A 16,374-nucleotide genomic window follows, 5' to 3' on the forward strand; every position below is an offset into this window, starting at 1 on the left:
TGGGGAAAACATTCATAGTTGTCTTACAATTTGGGCATGTTACTAGGATTGCTGCCAAATGGAGCACTTGGGTAAGTTACCAGGATTGTTGACAAACAAAACTATAACTTTCAACTGTCCAGATATTTGCAGAATGTCCAGATTTTTACTTCATAGTTTTGGTCTGTTTCTTTTAAAATATATGGTTTTCTGGCAAATCATTGAGAACTGACACCACTAAATAATAACAGACTGTTTCGTTTCAGATTTTGCATTCCTGGAAAAATGCATGCTTATCCAAATTCTTAAATTCTTAAGTTGTAATATATATATATATATATATCTATATATATCTATATATATATGTATATATATATATATATATATATATATATACATATATATATATATATATATAAAATATATATATATTGCAACATTAATACTGTCACACATATAATTATATGTTAAGGCTGCCATTCTAAATATAGTGCGTCATTGGTTAAATTCTTATTTTTCAAATTGGAAAACATTACATGAAACCATTTTACCTTCTAGCAATGTCTAAAATAAACATTAATTTTCAATCATATATTAACAGAAGATGCTGGACCATATAAGATTTTTGTTTGAATACCAGGAAAATTCCTATATATAATCCTTCTGTTAGTTATATTTTAACTATGTTCAAGAAGGTAATGGATAATAACTACTTTATTAAAAATGTATTGATTTTAATGTTTCCCATAGCATATACTAATAGTTGTAGAGAGTCACTTAATCTAAACAAAATAATTGATCTTAAAGAAAATAACAAATTTCTGGTATCAGTTTTTATCTGTAAACAAGTTATATACTCGTCATCTTATGGCTGGATATAATATAAACAGAAGTAATTGGTTAAATATTCAGATTTTTAGGGAATTTATTAACAATAATATACAAATACCTTTAAATATAAATGTAAAACCTGTTTCAATCATTTTAGAATTATTCTTTAAAATTAACAGTGAAGAGGTCAAAAATAAAGCTTATTTGTCAACAATTTATAGGATTCTAAGAACTGAATATACCATTGCTGATTAGTCTTATTGGGAGTACTCAAAAAATTAATAATGATCCCCCCGATTCACGAATCCTCCGTGTAAGACTAAATAAGTCTTACTCAGAAACTGCAGTTGAACGGTATGACATCAGCGTGCCATGCATATTCATGTGGGCATGCTGACTCCACTCCAAGTCCAACACGGACCGTGCATGAAGGCAGGGGGCGTGTCTGACTGCCGAGCAGTCCAAAGGTCCACACCCCTGCAAATGTCTGAATTGTGAAATGTCAACACACATGAGCGAGTCTGCTCAAATGTCTACATACCCTACACTACACTCCCTCACATTGTAAACCCCCAGTACAGTTATGAAAAGTAAAACTTTATTTTTTTTTTCTAATTCCCGATATAGCTGCCCATATTTGCGCGTTTGCGTGGGTGTGCCCATTGCTTAGCTGCAGTTAGCAATCTCGACATTGAAGAGCATAATAAGGAATGTTTATGCAAATTAAGCCAAATAGCAATAGCGTAGTGGTAGAGCCTTCGCAGAAAGAGGAAGCATTCACGGTTCGAATCCCACCACTCCCCTTTCTATTTCATGTTTTAAATTAGTATATGAAATAATTCCTGCTAATTTAGTCTATATAATGGATAGATATGTCTCAATATCCCTTCATTTACTTCACAGCTGCAGGTGTCTGTGCTGTGAATTAGCAAGCCTATGCAGATAGGCTGCTAAGGCTGCACCACCAGGCAGGTTAGTAATTATTCTGCATGTATTGTTATATAAAATAGGTGAAAGAGCCTGAAAGAAAGTGTTGTAGCCCAATAATACAGCCATAAAATGCCATAAATAATACATCTGCATGTACTGTTATATAAAGTAAGTCAGAGAGCCAGAAAGAGAGTGTTGTAACCCATTAAGAAACGTAAAATAAGTCCGGAATAATAACTCTGCAGGTACTGTCATATAAAATAAGTGAGAGAGCCTGAAAAAGAGTGTTGTAACCTATTAATAAAGGTATAATTTGTCTTGAATATATCGTCCATATGCACTGTAATATCAAATAAAGGTGAGAGCCTGTAGAAAAGTGTGTAATGTAATTAATAAAGGTATAATACTTGGAGTGGGTCTGTATCACTTACTTTGAAATGTTGTTGTACCCTTGCATTATACAAATAGTACTGTTGTAATAAGTGCTGTCAACCCAAAGTTGGGCAGTCCCATATAAAGTGGATGATGGAAGTGCCAGTAGCTGTGAAGCATAGATACAGACCTCAACAGTCAGTTAATGGCTGGCATGCATAAGTAAATCTGGCACACGAGTAGCTTGTTAATGTATTCCCCAGAAATGTGAGTGTGCTACATGAAATGTAGGTTTCTGTAGAAATGTAACTGAAAATGTCACGTGAACACATCCAGCTATGTAGATATATAAATATAAATAAAATAAATAACTATGTAGCAGTAACATCTGCATCTTGGACAGTTAGTATGTCAGATATAGGTCAGGTATATAATGAACTAGCCAAACCCATTACACAACCTAATGCATGTTGCCAAGTGTAATAATACATGTAGGGGATATACACCTGCAGTCAATAGGAATGTAGTGTAGACTGAAAGTACTTACAAGATGTTAATTGAGGTTTCTTTCTACAACCTATTGTATGTGCATAAACAATGCAATTCCACACCTCAATGGGTATGTCTAATCTCAAAACATTTGGTGGGACATATGTCCTATTGTTCTATAAATATCTGCATTTACTTTGATACATGTGCCCTGTTCAAACACCACAATCTTGGTGGCCTGTTGCCACCAATCATCCCTGCATGCAGTTGGAATGTCCACTGCCATTCAATATATGCATGTGTTATGCTTGCTGTTCAACTGTTGGAACCTTGGTGTGTTGGGTTAATGGGAATATTACTGCATGCTGTTACAACTAATTTGGAATGCTGTTGTTTATGTTGTAATTAAACACCCCTAATCACAGAACGTATGGGAAGGCTGGTCCCAGCGGACCCACCTGTCCCTCCTCAGCTGGTGATTGCACCTGGCACCAGCAGGTCTGGTGCCCAGCCCGGGCTCCCCTCTTCCGTTGGTCCTGTGCCACCTTTGGGTGGAAGTGCTGCAGGGGATGGGGCTCATCCCCCCTGTGCAAGCGTGGGTGTAGAAGGGCCACCTGTCACCCTCCGAAGGGTCCGGGCTGTGGTGCATAGGGAGATCCAGCGTTCAGACACTGATCCCCTACGCCAGCTTGAGGCGAGAGTGATGCAACTCATGGGTGAGCCTGCCCTCCTACGCAACCCCCAGCACAGCCACCCTCGGGGCTGTGAAGGTGCAATGGTGACTGCCCATGGGTGGGGATCTCAGTTCCACTGTTACCATCTGTGGGCTCATGGGCTTGCAATTTCCAAACATCCGTCCCCATCAATTGTGTTCACCCACCCCATGTGTCATACTCCGCCCCTGTATGCATCTTGTTTGTCTTGTCTGTTTACCTCCCCAACCTACCTTCCCAAATATACCTACTTCCTCTACCTCACTTTCCACTCTCACCTGAAAAAAAAAAAGGCAATCTGTTCCCACAAAAAAATTACGCCCCATACATAGCTGCCCATTTCGCACACATGTCCGCTGGACATGTAAACTGATAATTATAATTGGCAGTGCAACAGACTTTGTTGTCCTCCCCTGTCTCTCAGGGGTGGAAGGTTTCAAATTTCACTCTAAATTTATTGCATATGCACAGCTGTTGCTGGTAAAGAAATGGGCAGCTATGGACCTTCCCTACACCCGTCCTGCACATCCCGAGCTTATTTCCCTACTGTCTTTCCCTCTTTGTGCCCCCTTTTTCACCACTTTCCTATCTCCCCATTTTCTTTTCTTTCAAAGAAATTAGTGCGAGGGTTAGCGGGAGTAAGCACTTTTAAGCAGTAGTAAGCATGTTTAAGCAAGTGTGCACATGTGTGCGCTTAGCTAAGCATCGCTGAGTGTTGCACAAACCTGCGCAAACCAGCTTACAACTGCTTAAAAGTGCCTTAGTCACTCTGCATGGCAGGGCCCTTGTTCTGCTGAGCAGCAAAATAAAACACCTCTGTCAGTCTCGAACCCCAGACCTTGGACACACTAGACTACATGAAGTACAACTAGGCCACAGTAGATTTACAACAGGTTGGTGCTGTAATAAATATATCATGCATTACAATGAGTGAATGTAAAGGGAAAATAGGAATGTCATAACACAAATCTTGTTCTGTGGATCTTTACCAGCAGTTGTTGTGGAATTGCATGACATGACTGTGAAATGAGAACCAGCCATTCTAGCAGGAAATAATGTTACAGCAGCACTTTACAAACCCCACACAGTATCAGAGCAGGATAAACACTGGCATATTTGAATAGGGCAGAGGCCATACTTCCCAACTGTGACTGCTTTTCAGGGATGTCCCTGGTTCCTAAACAAATGTTAACTTTGTCCCTCAGAATCCCTCTGAAAAGTACTGATGGTAGGCTGAAGAGTGGGGAATTACACTTAATGAATAATGTCAATAAGTAATAGTACACACTGCATGCACGTCAAAACCGGTGTATTAATACATATGCTCTGATTCACTCACAGTCTCAACTTAATGTCTGCAATATATTACAGGTGTACCCCACTTATATGTACCTTTCCCTGAGGCTGTTCAAATATATACCTGAGTGTATAAGAGGCCTGACAGAGGCAGAAACACCCAGGCATTTCAGCTTGTCTGTTGTTACACACTCTACAAAAAGCTTTGGAATGAGTCCCACAAGCATACCCTTATGTAGGAGTACAACACAGAAATATCAAAGGATGTAGCCATGTACTGTTAGCAACCAACTGTGACAATGCCATTGTTCCAGTGCAGAAAAGACCAGTGTGGTGCACAGACAAAGAATAATAGGCTAACGTCTGGCTACCATCTGGATATGTCCACAAGTGGGAGCTACGCAGACAGACTACTTGCCTTGTTAGACTAACAAGTACAGAGCAACCCTGTATGTTCAGCAAGATAAACATCACACAATAATATATAATGCTCTCTGTACTTCTGCACCCCTACCCAAAAGAACAATATACCTGTGTATTCAGGCTCTACCAAGGATGTAGGTAGGCATACTCAGTACTGAAATGTGTCCAGTTGTCTTGAGCAGCCCGTGCTAATGTCAACAGAAATAAACAACAAACTGTTCAGAAGTGAAGTAATTAATATTTACAGTATAGTAGTTCACAAACAGTTCATGTGCCAGAGGAATACATTGCAATAACTACTTTTGTATGGCAGTTAATTGTCTAATTAGAAAAGAAAGTACATACTCCCATGTATCTTGTGTAAGCATGTGGAGGGGTGAGAAAAATTCTACACTGACAAGTGTGTACTAGAAGCAGCAACATTCAGGTTTGAGTACAACATGCAAATCACTGGATACAACCCTAGCGTCAGAGATAAGAAGTATACCAACCTTCTGAATGACACAATGGTGTCCACAGCAAACAAGCATGGGCCCCACTTTGGAAAGCTGAAAGGGCTATGCCTACCTAACCTAGCATTTTATAGCAGTGGTCTGCTATGACAGTGAGTAGTGCAATTACCACACAGCAGGTGGCATGCAATTAGTAAATGGTGGGCACCAACTGGTGCAGAGGCCATCACATGCACATGTGCAGATACCTAGAAAATCAGGCTGTACATGCTGTCTACACATGCAATAATCTCATTGCAGCAAGAGAGAGAGAGAGAGAGTGAGAAAGACAGAGACAGAGGCAGAGACACAGACACAGACACAGACACAGACAAAGACAGACAGAGAAACACAGAAAAAGAAATAGCAACAGACAGAGAAAAGAAAAAAAAATAAACAAACATTTCCTTTAAAAACAAACGGAACACAGCAATACAAGCAAAAGGTATGTAACACATATGTATTTTCTGGCATGTAGTAGATGTTTATGAAGAGTACTCTACATACTGTGAATCATCCATATGTGGCAGCAGTATGTATCTCTATGGATCTGTACATGTGCATAGGGCAAGGGACATACTGCAAATGTTTGTGAAGGGTGTACATATATATGTTGTTGAAGGTTGTTATGCCATAATTCTATGTAGGTTGTAGTGTGTGGAAAAGAAAATAGCATTCAGTGCTGGTATATGACATGTGGTGGTTAAACGCTGTGGGTATGCTCTGTCAGTTTTGCAGCGTTGTAGCCAGTGAGGCCTGCTAAAGCTACATGGGCTGAGGACACCTTCAATGCAGTCTGCACAATACTGTGCAATATTATTACATAACTGTATATCTCACAACTGTCACATAAGTGATATTCCCACCATGAATAGTGGACTGTATATGTGCCTATATGTACATCTATATGTACAGCAATGGATGTTTATATGTATGTGTGTATGTATGTGTGTGTATACACACACACATATATATATATATATATATATATATATATATATATATATATATATATATATAAAATGTAGATATATATATAGATATATATACATATAGATATATAGACATATAAATATATATATATATATATATATATATATATATATACATATATATATATATATATATATGTATATATATATATATATATATATATATATATATTTATAGAGAGAGAGAGATGTATAATATATATATATATACATATAGATATATATATATATATATCTATATATATATATATATATATATATATATATATATATATAGAGGGAGAGAGACATGGGGCATACTTACTCCGACGGGTGCTTGGCGACCAAGGTATGGACTGAAGCTCAGTGTTGACACTACAGTGCCATCCGTTCTTGCCAGAACACTGTACCCATTAACTACCACATAGGTGGTAGTCTATCTAACACCTAAGGTGTGATAAGGGAACATGGGACACAGGTGGACGGTAGCCTCCGCTTTGATAATCACAGTGCCACACTGGTCATGTATTCTGTCTACGTGGTACACGTCATCACAAAAGGTGTGTCATCTAGGGAAATATAGGTCAGTGTTCCCCTCTACTTATCACACTTAAAACCCATTAGAGAGTACAATGCCAACTACAGCAACTGGGAAGGCCACAGACATACCTCACAAAGAGTAATAACAGCCTCAAACTGATGCCCTATGCAGATCGACTCACAAAACCACAGCTACACTGTGTTGCATAGCGCCTACCCAGAGGTGACCTCTGCCTAACATACTGAGCTATGTCACACCCATAGCTGTTGGACATCCTCCATGTAAACATATTACAATCCCTCCCAGATGCATGCTCCAGGGCCCTACACCTTGTCAGCACACTAAACAGCACATGCTGGAGGGATAGAGTCCTAACTCAGAGACATGCCATACTCTGGAACAAAACACCTATCAATAGCAATCAAAGCTCCTCATTAGCAGTTGTCATAAATACTCCTGATGATTGTTTGGGAGATAGGAAATACACCCCGGGAATCACCTCTGTCGCTCTGGTTGACAGGGGCAAGTGAAATTAAATTACATGTGTGTCAAAGGCCAGGGTAGCATATGGCTAGGCTGCTGTAGGCCCTAGGGACAATAGCTTATTACCTACCCATGATACAAAGCACACACACATGTACTTAGTGCAATAATTGCTATGTGAGGTTTACTGAGTGTGATGGTGAATGTGTTGGTGAATGTGTGCAAGGTCTGTAAAGGTGTGATAGGTTAGTGTGAAATTGTTTCTGTCATGGTAGTTTGTGTCCTAGCTGTGATCCCAGCAAAAGATGTGTATGCTATTGCTAGGCAGAAAAAGTAGCATGGCATATGATGTGACGCAGTCCCTTGTTGTCGACTGTGGTGTCCCATTGTAGGCTAAAGCAATACATGTATGCTTAGTTAGTGGTATTGCTGGTGCATACAACTCTCATATGAACTGTTGTACTACCTGAAGCTGTAGGCCTAAACAGTACAGTATGGTGTATGTTCACATTGCTTGGAAACACTGTTTTGTGTCTTCCCTGTAGTCCTCACAGATTACATACCTCAAGCATAAGGTTTTGTAAGTAGTGACACACAGTACTGTATGGTACACAGGTAAAGCTCATCTGTGTTGGCATACATTTGTGTGTTGTATGTATGTCTAATGTGTGTGTAATTATGCCTGTACCATGCCCTCAATCATGTCTGTGTTACAGGGTATACGTGTGTATCTAGCAAAATGTATAGTCTAGTACAGCAGTATACCACCTATATCAACAACTGTGCACATATGTTAGGCAGGGGTTTGGCATCAAAGACTACTGTGGTATACTGGTAATACTGTAACTGTACTTTGCATTCATTGCAATGGATGACATCTTTCTTCATCCATTAGCTTGATATATACCTCCTGTGGCTAGGTGGTGCATTGTGTCACATACAGTGTGCCATGTACTGTTGTATAGTCTTACATATACATACTGGTTTCACTTTGTTGCTGTGCAGAACATGGTTTAATATATAGAATGTGCCAGGCACTGTCAGGCAGTTGTGGGCTGAGCACTGATATGTGGTATTAAAAGTGTGTATCTACTGACAGCCAATAGGTTGCTATATATGGCATTTCATTGATGTCTGTACTTTAGAATGTTAAGTGTGCCAAATGACTTGCTCACAATTATTGTTTTATTGTCTTCCAGGGACATGACTCACAATCGCAAACCTGCATATTCCCCTGAAGAGGAGGAAATAATCCTAGACTCCCTACTACAACATCACACCCTGCTGTTCTCCAGAACCAGCCAGGACCAGCATGGGCACACTGTACTGTGGCAAGATGGTGTCCATCGGGTGAATGATGTAGCATGCATAACTGGACTTATGAGCAGGTACGCCATCACTGCAGTGATTTAATTAGACATGACCGGCAGCATGCCTCCAATGTCTGCAGACAACAGCTTGCCACAGGTGGTGGTGCAGCATTACACCCACCCCTCACCAGAGTGGAAGAGCTGCTCCTCAACATGGTGGCTCCTGGCCAACCACTACAACAGACATGTGTCATTATGGGGGCTGGAGTCACCCAGCAAGTTGACTCAGAGCGTGCAGGTAACATGGCATATTTGTAGACTACTGTTAGCTCAATTGCTAGAACATGCATATGTCAGATGTGTACTGTGTATTTAGAAGATGTGGAGAATGGTGTTGTGCAATACTGATAATTTGGAACATAGTCTGTATGCCTGTGACTGTCACATGTTGTACTACTGTAAAGTTGCAAACTCACAGCAGCAATGCCATAGTTGTTGACACTGACAAACTGTCTCATATCCTTGTAGGTCCCTCTGGTGTGACAGCAAGACAGCAGACCCATGCTGGTGAGAGTTCTACATTTAATATAGCAAATAACATGTGCATGTCATAGGTGAGTTGTAGGCCATATACACATCTAAAACACCTACACATAATGCATGCTGTGCATGTTTTTTGTGGGACTATGCACATCCCAGTAACATGAGCAGCTGCCTCAAACACATGCAATACACAGAGCATCCCAACCAATTGTGGTACATTGTAGTGGACATTGTATAGCAGAGTCAATACACATGCACACAACATACACCACTTTGTCATACACAGTCAGTGTTAATATGATACACATGGCCTATTTAGACACCTGCTGTAAGGTCAGACTCCAGTATCCCAAATGTCATCCACACAGCACACATACTATACCTGAGGGGTAGAGGCCTATCATGGGGTGGTGCGATACTCTTCAACATACAACACATTCATCTTAGGCAATGCTCCCTATTGAACACCTTACATACCCATGTATCAACTGCCTGTGTAATGGTTAATGTAGACAAAGTGCTGCAGTTCATGTACAGCAAGATAGTTGCCAGTGTGGCACACACTAGTGGCCTTGAGTGACCACATGATGCTGCCTGATGATGGCTCATGGTACTACACTACACTACATCCAGTTACAGTAACTACAATACTACACATAGCATTCATTGCTATACACCTGACAGTTTTGTGCATCCAGCCATGGTATGTACACCTATGAGTGATGGTGCACAGGACATTGGAAAGCATTTAATACTTGCACAGCAATGTTGTGTCCATGTACACATTGTGTTCCAGGGTGAGGTCAATCATTGAACAACACACATGCATCAAAGACATGTATACTGTTATTAACAAGGACTCTCTACAATCGCACTGCATGCTGTTGAGCAACACACATCCTGCATGCTGACATGTGTGATAGAATTCTTTGGCTTGTGATACTGTACTCCACCATCAACCACTAATGAGCATGTTCTGGATTGCTGTTGGTGTGTGTGTGTGTGTGTGTGTGTGTGTGTGTGTGTGTGTGTGTGTGTGTGTGTGTGCGTGTGTGTTTGTGTCAATTTTACTGAATAGTGTATTTGTGTGCATGTGTGCATGTGTTCATGTGTGCATGTGTGCATGTGTGCATGTGTTCAAGTGTGCATGTGTGCTAACATCATGTACTGATTGTAAAGTGTGTTTCCTGTCTTCCTCTCACAGGTGCTGAGGTTGTGTTGGTTGAGTGCAGCAGGGAACCTGAAGTCACTGCCACAAATAGTGGAAATGATGATACATGTGTTGTGGCACAGGCAGGTTTGATAGGGTCTGTCGTTGGTCCGCCAATCTACAGTACACAGCTTTCCACCCCATCTATGTGCACATTCATACTGCCAATACATCCCTCATCACCAATGGACTTAGCTGAGGGACAGCATACAGTAGACATTGACAAGGATAGTGTGGTATCTATGGCACATGCATCCCCTCACAGCAGCCATACCCAGACTCCTGGAATGGTACCACATAAGCAGATGTCCAGGGGTTCTCGTGGGAGCACTGCTGGTCGTAATGCCCCTGGCAGACAAGACCCCATAGGTCTTACAACCTCAGGTATGTTCCGGCTGCAATGTAGGCACAGGCACATATGGAACGGTACACCAGACAGGGACTAAGGGCGCAGAGGGCCCATAACACCGCTATCAATGACAGTATCCGTAATTACACTGAGGTCATTGATAGACGTTGGGGGGAGACACTAGATGTCCTCCGCAATGTCATGTCCATGTACCAGGACAGTGCAGGATGGCTGAGATGTCGACATGGACGTATGCCAGTAACATCATCAGCTGGCAGTCATCGTGGATGACACATAAGTCACAGCCACTCCCGTAGTGGCAGTACCAGCCCCAGTAATGTTGGGGCTGGGCTGTCAATAGACCATCCTAGAAGACCATGGTGCACATGGCTCTGGCCAGTCTCAGCAGGGACATGGTTCCAGTCAACATCCCTCTGCCTCTGATGATAGTACCTAGTCTGGCTTAGTACCCGATACTATCCGTAGCACCCCTGACAGGCACAGGTACTGTGTCCGTGGCCAGAGATGGTGATCTGTAAAGCCTGGCAGGTACAGTCTGTGGCTGTCCTACAACCTCCCGTATTTGGCATCCACATGATGGACCTGTGTACATGCAGACACACACACATAAACCAAACACCTAGGGCTAACACATACACACACACATTACATCAACATTGACCCATGCTGTACTGTTTTCCCTCACACACAAACACACACACACACACACACACACACACACACACACACACACACACACACACACACATACATGTCGATTGGATGGGTCAATGTCGGGCTCTGGCGAACCAACAACACACCCAGTGCATATGATGAAACTGTGCCACCTCCTGTCATCTGTAACATTGATGCAGGAACAGGCTAACATGGTGCCGATGCACAAGGTGACTTAATAGCAGTGTAGCAATGTTAGCATGTTGTCAACAGTAAAGTGTAATGATATCCTTGTAGGTATATCTGAGCAGGCATGATGCATTAAAGCTATGATTATCAATGTAGTATTGTTTACACCAGTGTTAATTCCAAAAATGTATTGTCTGCCCATGTGCCACTTGGCTGATGTGTGTAGTTCTGGCAGCATGTGTTGGTGAGTGGACAGTACGTGTGTGATGTGTGCAATACAGATTTGCAGGTGTACATTTGTGAACATGGTGGAGGTGCACTGTCTAAATGTACATGCATAGTGGACACGTGGGAAGGGTGACATGCCCTGTATTACACAGTGTTAACACTTCATAGTTTCTATTGCTGGCCAGTATGCATTTTACTACACATATGTTTTAACTTGGGTACACATGTGTGTACACGTACACATGTGTGTATGACATGGTTTAACACTATGATGTGGATGATACTATTAATATTGGTCATTGGTTTGCATTCTGGTAGTATACACAACCTCAACAGCCTGACTATAACCAATCGTTAGATGATGTCTTGACAACTGACACACAGATGTAGGAAACACAGTAGCATTTGGATCCTTCTAGTACAATACTATACCAGTAACTGCCACCCATTCCTGAAACCACTCCTGTTTGGCATGTAGCCCTCTTAGGTACAAGCAAACACACTAGGGATATGTCTGTCCACATCTGGTAATGCATACAGTGGCATACAATGCATTCGCTGGATGAGACACTTATCCTCCACAAGGGTATCATACAGACAGATACCTGTTGACCAACCCATGCTGTAAAGTTATAAGCCAACTATAGCATAGTCATCCACATTTACTAAACATAGTATCCCGACAGTACCACATAGGTAGTAGCCCACGACATGTAGAAGGGGTACCGATGTGTACATACAGCCACATGTTATGTCATCTGTCTTTTGATATTCATATTTCCAAAGGTATTCTGAAGTCCCTCGGTGTATCACATAAGCAATAAGGGGTCTGTATGCATATCCACAAAGTTGTTGTACACCTATAATGAATGTCCATTACTGACAGACTTTGTTGTGTTTGAACATGTCTGAAATATACCCCAGGCATGAACCCTCACTTACACTATTCTATAGAAACTGTCATGGGTGTGTGTGACACAGATGACCTAGGCCACAGATCACTAGAGTGGCTGGCCTTGTCACAAACATACATATGTGACCTAAGGTCTGAGAAGCAGCAGCACAATCTGTCAAAGGTAACAGATGTATTCATGTAGAAAGCAGGCTTCACACCTGTGAACTAATTGAGGTCACATATACATATATGTATTTGCCACACAGATACCTGAAGTATGCGAAGCACATACTGTTGTTTTACTGATATGTCACACAGTAGTAAAAGCAAATCCACGCCACATTGACTAACAGTGTCACACACACACACTCAGCAATTGCAAGATTCAAACCCCTACCTAACTATGTCATGATACTAGAAAGATACGCATTAACAAGACGCGCTATATGCTTTACTGGGAGCTTTTGCTTCCACTGCTGTATTTGTGGGATGCTGACATCATCAGACTTGGCAAAGAGGAATTTACCTCTTTTAATGTGTTTTCCTAGTCTCCAAAAAGGGCACTTCTCTCAAACGAAATCACACGCAAACATACACCCCCTCCACATTCAGCAATTGCAGGATTCAAACCCCTACCTAACTAGATTATGATACTAGAGAAATACGCATTAACACAATGCACTATATGCTTTAATGGGAATTTTCATTTCCACTGCTGTATTTGTGGGATGCCGACATCATCAGACTTGCCAAAGAGGTATATACCTCTGTTAAGGTGTTTTCCTAGTCTCCAAAAAGGAAACTCCTCTCAAAGGAAATCACACACAAACATACAACCCCCCACACACAGCAATTGCAGGATTCAAATCCCTACCTAAGAGAGATATGCATTAATATGACTTACTATAAGCTTTACTGGGTGTTTTTATTTCTCCTGCTATATTTGTAGGATGCTGACATCATCAGACTAGACATGGTAATGTGTGTGCACTTTGTTTTATGCAATCCCAGGACTGCACCATGGGGGACAGCAGGTGTTAACAGCTTGAACAGGACTCCACAATTCTTAGCTTGTGTGATCTATCTGTGGACCAGTTGCCAATCCATCATATGACAATACATATTTATGCACAGATTGTTGATTTTGTGGATATGACATGTGTCTGGGATGTTGGAAAAGGGCTATTCAAAGTCTATGTGGGATGTGTGTAGCTCATTTCAGTGATGTATGTCCTGGGTGGCTGCCTTGCAAACAATCTAGCAGGTTTGGGAACCATGATCTGCCCATGACCAAACCAAAGTTGGTAGGGTTGTGTGTTTGTCGGCTTCCAATACCTCTGTTTATGACTTCAATCATGATGGACTCCATGGCCTTGCATATCAGACTTCATAGGCTTATAAGACTATAGTTCCCACGGTCTGTTGTTCACCAACACTTGCGGAGTGTGCCATATGTTGCTGGAACCCATTCAACGGTTTCATATAGGTTCATAGGTTCATAGGTTCATACTAGGCTATCTGCCCTGGGGCAATTATAAGCCTAGCCTGATTCTGTATGGCTTACGCCACCCCTTGATTTGAGTATACTGTGCCCTTTTTAAGGTTTAGTTTACTGTGCCTCTGTCTAATAGTGACACGGGAGTAATCCCTGGGACAAACCTACGATCTCCCATCCACTTATCGAGATTCTTCTTGAAGAGATTCAGTGAGGTGCTCTGTCTCACATGAACTGGAATTCTATTCCAGAGCGAAGGGAGCCTCTGGGTTATGAACCTGTCCCTCCAGCACGTTCTATTTATTTCTGTGCTTAGGTTCAAGTCCCTCAAGTGTGTGGCTCTAAGGGATTTAGATTTACTGAGGTGGAGCATGTCCATTAATTCTGGATTTTACATAGCTTTGTATGTCAGGCATAGATCGCCTCGAAGTAGGCGGTATGCAACTGAGTAGAGTTGGAGTTTTTTTAACCGTGCAGCATATGGCATCTGTTTGAGACCCTAGATCCTCTTGCTGAGATACTTTTGGGGTCTTTCTAATTGCTGCAGGTGTCGGGTAAGGTACATCCCAAAAGGGGCATTGTATTCTATGATGGGCCTGATGAGAGATGAATAAAGGGGCACGATTACCTCTCTTGATCTAGATGTGAAACCCTTCGTGATGAGGTGGGCTATGTAGAAAGTCTTTCTAACCACTTTTGCAATGTGGTTTTCAAAGGAGAGATTGCTATCAACTTGGGTCCCCAGGTCCCTAATAACTTTCTCTGTACTTAATGGGTTTCCGCCTATGTGGTAATTTGTGGGCACATTGTTTTTGCCAAATGGTATGACTATACATTTTTTGGCATTTAGCTTTAAACCATGGCACTGGCACCAGTTATCTGTTTCTGTGAGACCTTTTTGAAGGATGTTTGTGTCAGCTGGAGAGTTGATTATGGCACCCAGTTTGCAGTCGTCTGCGAACTTGGTGAGCCATAGTTCTCCCAGGTTTGCCTGTACCTTGGAAAAGTATATACCGAACAAGAGTGGTCCCAGGACAGAACCCTGTGGGACACCACTTGTGACCGGTTTCGAGTCTGACATGGCTCCAGCAACTCTCACTCTGTGGGTTCTGTCTTTGAGCCAGTTTGCGACCCATCTTGTGACATAGGGGTTTATATTTAAGCTGGATAGCTTACCTATGATGTCCAAAAGGGTCTCACAGAGATGGATAACTGGTGCCAGAGCCATGGCCTAAAGCTAAATGCCATAAAATGCATAGTCATCCCCTTTGGGAAAAACAAAGTGCCCACAAATTACCACATAGGTGGTAATCCATTACGTACAGAAGAAGTAATTAGGGATTTGGGGACTCAAGTAGATAGCAATCTCTCCTTTGACAATCACATTGCCAAAGTGGTTAGAAAGGCCTTCTATATAGCCCACCTTATCCCAAAAGGTTTCACATCTAGATCAAGAGAGGTCATTGTGCCCCTCTACTCATCAAGTCCATACTTGAATACAATGCCCCATTTGGGATGTACCTTACCCAACACCAACGGCAACTGTAATGACCCCAAAAGTACCTCTCCAAGTGGATCAAAGGACTCAAACAGATGCCCTATGCAGTTCGGCTAAAGAAACTCCAGCTCTACTCAGTTGCTTACCGCCTACACAGATGTGATCTGTGCCTGACATATAAAGCCATGTCCAACCCAGAATTAATGGTCATGCTCCACCTCAGGATATCTGAATCCCTTAGAGCTACACACTCCAGGGACTTAAACCTCAGCACAGAAATAAATAGGACATGCTGGAGGGACAGATTCATATCCCAGAGGCTCCCCTCACACTGGAACGAAATCCCAGTCCAAGTTAGGCAGAGCCCCTCACTGACCCTCTTCAAGAGAAATCTTGACGAGTGGATGGGAGATCGTAAGTTTACCCCTGGGATCTCTTCTGGGTCCCTGCTAGACAGGGGCAC

Source organism: Protopterus annectens, chromosome 2.part0 (assembly GCF_019279795.1).
Source record: "Protopterus annectens isolate FY-2018-M chromosome 2.part0, PAN1.0, whole genome shotgun sequence".
NCBI classification, from domain to species: Eukaryota; Metazoa; Chordata; order Ceratodontiformes; family Protopteridae; genus Protopterus; species Protopterus annectens.